This window comes from Cherax quadricarinatus, chromosome 43 (assembly GCF_038502225.1).
Source record: "Cherax quadricarinatus isolate ZL_2023a chromosome 43, ASM3850222v1, whole genome shotgun sequence".
NCBI lineage: Eukaryota > Metazoa > Arthropoda > Malacostraca > Decapoda > Parastacidae > Cherax > Cherax quadricarinatus.
The window spans coordinates 6,104,798-6,112,327 of NC_091334.1; positions in this window are offsets into that span (position 1 = coordinate 6,104,798).

Genomic DNA, 7,530 nt, shown 5'->3' on the forward strand with positions numbered 1-7,530 from the left:
CTTGTGACAAGTACAGTGGAACACTTGTGACAAGTGCAGTGGAACACTTGTGACAAGTGCAGTGGAACACTTGTGACAAGTGCAGTGGAACACTTGTAACAAGTGCAGTGGAACACTTGTAACAAGTACAGTGGAACACTTGTAACAAGTGCAGTGGAACACTTGTAACAAGTGCAGTGGAACACTTGTAACAAGTGCAGTGGAACACTTGTGACAAGTGCAGTGGAACACTTGTAACAAGTACAGTGGAACACTTGTGACACGTGCAGTGGAACACTTGTAACAAGTGCAGTGGAACACATGTAAGAAGTGCAGTGGAACACTTGTGATAAATGCAGTGGAACACTTGTAACAAGTGCAATGGAACACTTGGTGTATCAGAGAGATTCTTGTACCATGTGTTGTGTTGCAGCTCTCCAGGAAGACTGTAAACACTGGTTCAGTGTAGTGAACACTGACAGTGTATAGTGAACACTGCGTCAGTGTATAGTGAACACTGGGTCAGTGTATAGTGAACACTGGGTCAGTGTAGAGTGAACACTGGGTCAGTGTAGAGTGAACACTGGGTCATTGTAGAGTGAACACTGGGTCATTGTAGAGTGAACACTGGGTCAGTGTAGAGTGAACACTGGTTCAGTGTATAGTGAACACTGGCCCAGTGTAGAGTGAACACTGGGTCAGCACAGAGTGAACACTGGCTCATTGTAGAGTGAACACTGGCTCATTGTAGAGTGAACACTGGCTCAGCACAGAGTGAACACTGGGTCAGCACAGAGTGAACACTGGCTCATTGTAGAGTGAACACTGGGTCAGTGTAGAGTGAACACTGGGTCAGTGTAGAGTGAACACTGGGTCAGTGTAGAGTGAACACTGGGTCAGTGTAGAGTGAACACTGGGTCAGTGTAGAGTGAACACTGGGTCAGTGTAGAGTGAACACTGGGTCAGTGTAGAGTGAACACTGGGTCAGTGTAGAGTGAACACTGGGTCAGTGTAGAGTGAACACTGGGTCAGTGTAGAGTGAACACTGGGTCAGTGTAGAGTGAACACTTGGGTCAGTGTAGAGTGAACACTGGGTCAGTGTAGTGAACACTGGGTCAGTGTAGAGTGAACACTGGGTCAGTGTAGAGTGAACACTGGGTCAGTGTAGAGTGAACACTGGGTCAGTGTAGAGTGAACACTGGGTCAGTGTAGAGTGAACACTGGGTCAGTGTAGAGTGAACACTGGGTCAGTGTAGAGTGAACACTGGGTCAGTGTAGAGTGAACACTGGGTCAGTGTAGAGTGAACACTGGGTCAGTGTAGAGTGAACACTGGGTCAGTGTAGAGTGAACACTTGGTCAGTGTAGAGTGAACACTTGGTCAGTTTAGAGTGAACACTTGGTCAGTGTAGAGTGAACACTTGGCCAGTGTAGAGTGAACACTGGGTCAGTGTAGAGTGAACACTGGGTCAGTGTAGAGTGAACACTGGGTCAGTGTAGAGTGAACACTTGGTCAGTGTAGAGTGAACACTTGGTCAGTGTAGAGTGAACACTTGGTCAGTTTAGAGTGAACACTGGGTCAGTGTAGAGTGAACACTGGGTCAGTGTAGAGTGAACACTGGGTCAGTGTAGAGTGAACACTGGGTCAGTGTAGAGTGAACACTGGTATAGGTGTAAGAGCTAAGTATTCTGTATACATTTATATACACAGCAGTAAGTGTGGATAGTATGTATACTGAGCAGATTTTTTCTAATCCTTATATAAACATAATTTTAAAAGTGGTGGAGAGGTAAGCCGGCGGACGGCCTCGGTCAGATGACCAAAAGCTCTAGTTGTGGGTCGTCATATGACTGAGACCTGTGTCAGGAAACACTTGTCCTGTTTCCTGACAAATCTTACCCAACCTAATTTAACCTAAGGCCAGGTCAAGATTCTTCAACAAGACGGCGTGTGTGAAGGTTAAAATCTTTATCCTGCCTTTGTGTCTCTAGACATCTTCCCTTCTTATTACATTGTCATATGCTTCATAACACACCTGTTGTCCATGTTCACCCATCAGTAAAATAGGTAAGTGGTTGTTAGTGGACTGGTGTGGGTCGCATCCTGGGACAAAACTGACCTAATTTGCGGGAAAATGCTCAGCACAACAAGCGGCTTTCTATGTCACCTAGGACTGTATACCTTGTGCTTGTAAATATAGATTATTATTATTATTATTATTATTATTATTATTATTATTATTATAGGACTGAAGAAGCCTCTCATGGCGATACCTTTCCTCTAATATATGTCAGTATCAGCAGACTATGTTACACACGTCATGTTCCACAGTATCAGCAGACTATGTTACACATGTCATGTTCCACGGTATCAGCAGACTATGTTACACACGTCATGTTCCACAGTATCAGCAGACTATGTTACACACGTCATGTTCCACGGTATCAGCAGACTATGTTACACACGTCATGTTCCACAGTATCAGCAGACTATGTTACACATGTCATGTTCCACGGTATCAGCAGACTATGTTACACACGTCATGTTCCACAGTATCAGCAGACTATGTTACACATGTCATGTTCCACGGTATCAGCAGACTATGTTACACACGTCATGTTCCACAGTATCAGCAGACTATGTTACACATGTCATGTTCCACGGTATCAGCAGACTATGTTACACACGTCATGTTCCACAGTATCAGCAGACTATGTTACACATGTCATGTTCCACGGTATCAGCAGACTATGTTACACACGTTATGTTCCACGGTATCAGCAGACTATGTTACACACGTCATGTTCCACGGTATCAGCAGACTATGTTACACACGTCATGTTCCACGGTATCAGCAGACTATGTTACACACGTCATGTTCCACGGTATCAGCAGACTATGTTACACACGTCATGTTCCACGGTATCAGCAGACTATGTTACACACGTCATGTTCCACGGTATCAGCAGACTATGTTACACACGTCATGTTCCACGGTATCAGCAGACTATGTTACACTCGTCATGTTCCTCGGTATCAGCAGACTATGTTACACACGTCATGTTCCACGGTATCAGCAGACTATGTTACACACGTCATGTTCCACGGTATCAGCAGACTATGTTACACATGTCATGTTCCACGGTATCAGCAGACTATGTTACACACGTCATGTTCCTCGGTATCAGCAGACTATGTTACACATGTCATGTTCCACGGTATCAGCAGACTATGTTACACACGTCATGTTCTACGGTATCAGCAGACTATGTTACACACGTCATGTTCCACGGTATCAGCAGACTATGTTACACACGTCATGTTCCACGGTATCAGCAGACTATGTTACACACGTCATGTTCCACGGTATCAGCAGACTATGTTACACACGTCATGTTCCACGGTATCAGCAGACTATGTTACACATGTCATGTTCCACGGTATCAGCAGACTATGTTACACACGTCATGTTCCTCGGTATCAGCAGACTATGTTACACACGTCATGTTCCACGGTATCAGCAGACTATGTTACACACGTCATGTTCCACGGTATCAGCAGACTATGTTACACACGTCATGTTCCTCGGTATCAGCAGACTATGTTACACATGTCATGTTCCACGGTATCAGCAGACTATGTTACACACGTCATGTTCCACGGTATCAGCAGACTATGTTACACACGTCATGTTCCTCGGTATCAGCAGACTATGTTACACATGTCATGTTCCACGGTATCAGCAGACTATGTTACACATGTCATGTTCCACGGTATCAGCAGACTATGTTACACACGTCATGTTCCTCGGTATCAGCAGACTATGTTACACATGTCATGTTCCACGGTATCAGCAGACTATGTTACACACGTCATGTTCCACGGTATCAGCAGACTATGTTACACACGTCATGTTCCACGGTATCAGCAGACTATGTTACACACGTCATGTTCCACGGTATCAGCAGACTATGTTACACACGTCATGTTCCTCGGTATCAGCAGACTATGTTACACACGTCATGTTCCACGGTATCAGCAGACTGTTACACACGTCATGTTCCACGGTATCAGCAGACTATGATACACACGTCATGTTCCACGGTATCAGCAGACTATGTTACACACGTCATGTTCCACGGTATCAGCAGACTATGTTACACACGTCATGTTCCACGGTATCAGCAGACTATGCTTCACACGTCATGTTCCTCGGTATCAGCAGACTATGTTACACACGTCATGTTCCTCGGTATCAGCAGACTATGTTACACACGTCATGTTCCACGGTATCAGCAGACTATGTTACACACGTCATGTTCCACGGTATCAGCAGACTATGTTACACATGTCATGTTCCACGGTATCAGCAGACTATGTTACACACGTCATGTTCCACGGTATCAGCAGACTATGTTACACACGTCATGTTCCACGGTATCAGCAGACTATGTTACACACGTCATGTTCCACGGTATCAGCAGACTATGTTACACACGTCATGTTCCACGGTATCAGCAGACTATGTTACACACGCCATGTTCCACGGTATCAGCAGACTATGTTACACACGTCATGTTCCACGGTATCAGCAGACTATGTTACACACGTCATGTTCCACGGTATCAGCAGACTATGCTTCACACGTCATGTTCCTCGGTATCAGCAGACTATGTTACACACGTCATGTTCCACGGTATCAGCAGACTATGTTACACATGTCATGTTCCACGGTATCAGCAGACTATGTTACACACGTCATGTTCCACGGTATCAGCAGACTATGTTACACACGTCATGTTCCACGGTATCAGCAGACTGTTACACATGTCATGTTCCACGGTATCAGCAGACTATGTTACACACGTCATGTTCCACGGTATCAGCAGACTATGTTACACACGTCATGTTCCACGGTATCAGCAGACTATGTTACACACGTCATGTTCCACGGTAAGTAAGTAAGTAAGTTAGTTTATTCAGGTATACACAAATACAGTTACATAGAATTATCATACATAGCAGCATATGTGTAGAGAACCTAGGATAACCCAAAAAAGTCAGACAGAGTGACTTATTTCCATTGGGGTCCTTTTACCTTATTATTATAGTATAAAGGTTATAATATTTTCTTATTTTTCTACAATGAAGATAACATCTTATTATCATACTAAAAAGACTATCAGCTACACCAAGGTCATTAAGACTATCTACAATACGAGGGTCATTACAAGGAATAAGGTAAAATTTACACGTATGTTAGCTAAAAAATAGAAAATCATTCCCCTCCCTTTCTGTAGCTACATTCATCAGACACCTTTTGGCACTCTTCTTGAACTGGTTCACGCTATGACTGGCTTTGACATGTGCGGGTAGTCTGTTCCATTCCTTTATTGCTGTACAATAAAAGGTGTTTGAAGCCTGGCCACTGACTGTGGGTACTACAAAGTTGTGCTCTCTCCCCCTAGTACTATGATTGCTTTGGTTCCCAACCTTGACAAAATTGACAGCAAGATATTCTGGACATTGTTTGTGAGCAATTTTATAAACATGATTTAGCTTCAGTTGTTTTACTCTGTCTTCAACATTCAGCATATCCAACTGCTGTAATTCATCCTGGCCTACATGTTCTCTTGGTCCCAGCCCCAGGATGAATCTTACGATTTTGTTCTGTGTGATTTGCAGTCTATCTTTCAGTTTTTTTGTCAAGGCAGAGTACCAAGAAGAGCAAGCGTAATCCATATGGCATTGTATAAGGGCTAGACATAGGGTCCTGCGAGCCTCAGTAGGTAGACACTGTGCTTGTCTATACAGGAACTTCAGTTTGGCATTCGCTTTCTTTACTACACTGTTCCCTATCAATTCTCCTGACATGCATGGGTCAAAGGGGATTCCCAAATATTTTACTGATGAAACCAAAGTGATGGGCTCCCCATTACATTGAACATTAAAATTATTTACCCTTCTCAGTTTATGTTTCGTGCCAAAGAGAATGGCTTCAGTTTTCCCTAGGTGTAATGATAGTTTGTTGTCTACTAACCATTTGCTGCAGGACTCCAGTTCCAGTGTTAAAACATTAGCAATATCTTGTGGGTCTTTACCTGACACTAACAGAGCACTGTCATCTGCATACAGTAGGAGTTTGCACTTGACACTGATAGGCATATCATTGACATAACATAAGAATAATAAGGGACCCAGAATACTACCTTGGGGAACTCCACATGTTATCGGCAGGGGTTCTGATTCTGTTTTGTTGATTTTGACTATTTGTCTCCTGTTGCTAAGGTAGGACTTAAACCAGTCTACAGAACCTATACCGATAGCTTGAAGTTTATTACATAATATATTGTGGTTGACAGTATCGAAGGCCTTTTGCAGGTCTAAGGTTACCATGCCTATGAGGTTCCCCTTTGACATTTCAGTTCTCAGGTAATCCATCAGATTAATAAGGGAGGTGTCGGTTGAGTAGGATCTTCTAAAGCCCGATTGATAGCTATGGAGAATGTTGTTGTCATTAAGGTACTTAACTACTTGAGAATACACCGCTCTCTCTAGAATTTTAGATATTATACTGAGTATACTAACAGGCCTATAGTTGCTTACATCAGACCTACTATTTTTCTTGAAGATAGGAGTGACTCTGGCCTCCTTGAACCCCTCCGGTACTGTATTAGTGGTGATTGATAGATTTATTATGTGAGCAATAGGGATTGACAGTTCAGAAGCACCATCTTTTAGGAACTTAGACGGGATGTTATCAGGGCCTGTGCTCTTAGTTGGGTTTAACCTGCTTAGTTCTTTTTGAATAAAGTCATGAGATACACTTACTAGTTGACAACTGTTTGGGGTTACCCCTTTATTGGTATAGTATGTTTGAAACTTATCAGAGTCTGTGTTAAAGGTATTTGATGCAGCTGGTAGTTTACTTACTAGTGTTGATGCAACAGATGTGTAGTAGGAATTAAAGCAATTTGCCACCTTAGATGTTTCGTGGCATACCTCATTATCGATAGTGAGTACTATGTTAGACCTATCTACTGGCTTATGGCTATACCCCAACTGTTTTAGTTGTTGCCAGAGCTTTCTGGGGTTATGCTTATACTCTTCAATTTTTGAGCAGTAGTGCTTTGCCTTTGCTCCTTTTATAAGTCTCTGTACTCTGTTCCTCACCCTTTGGAATTCATTTAGTGCTGCAATATCCTGTCTGTTTGCTTTAAATCTTTTTAGCAGCTGGTCTCTGAATTTCATATTATCTAATATCTCAGTATTCATCCAGGGTTCAGTTCTTCGTTTAATCCTAACCTCTTTAACTGGTGCAATATTATCAAGGATGGTAGTGAACATTGTTTTGAATTTTTCCCAGGCATCGTTTACGTCCGTGCAACTTGTTATCTCTGTCCAGTCACAATTGTGTAGCCTATTTACCAGTGTTTCTTTACTGTAGTTTCTAGTTGACCTCATTTTTATTGTCCTGTGTAGGCCTATCCTATCCCTAGTTATTTTCCTGGTGCAGTAAATGATGAAATGATCACTAAGACCTGTGGTATCA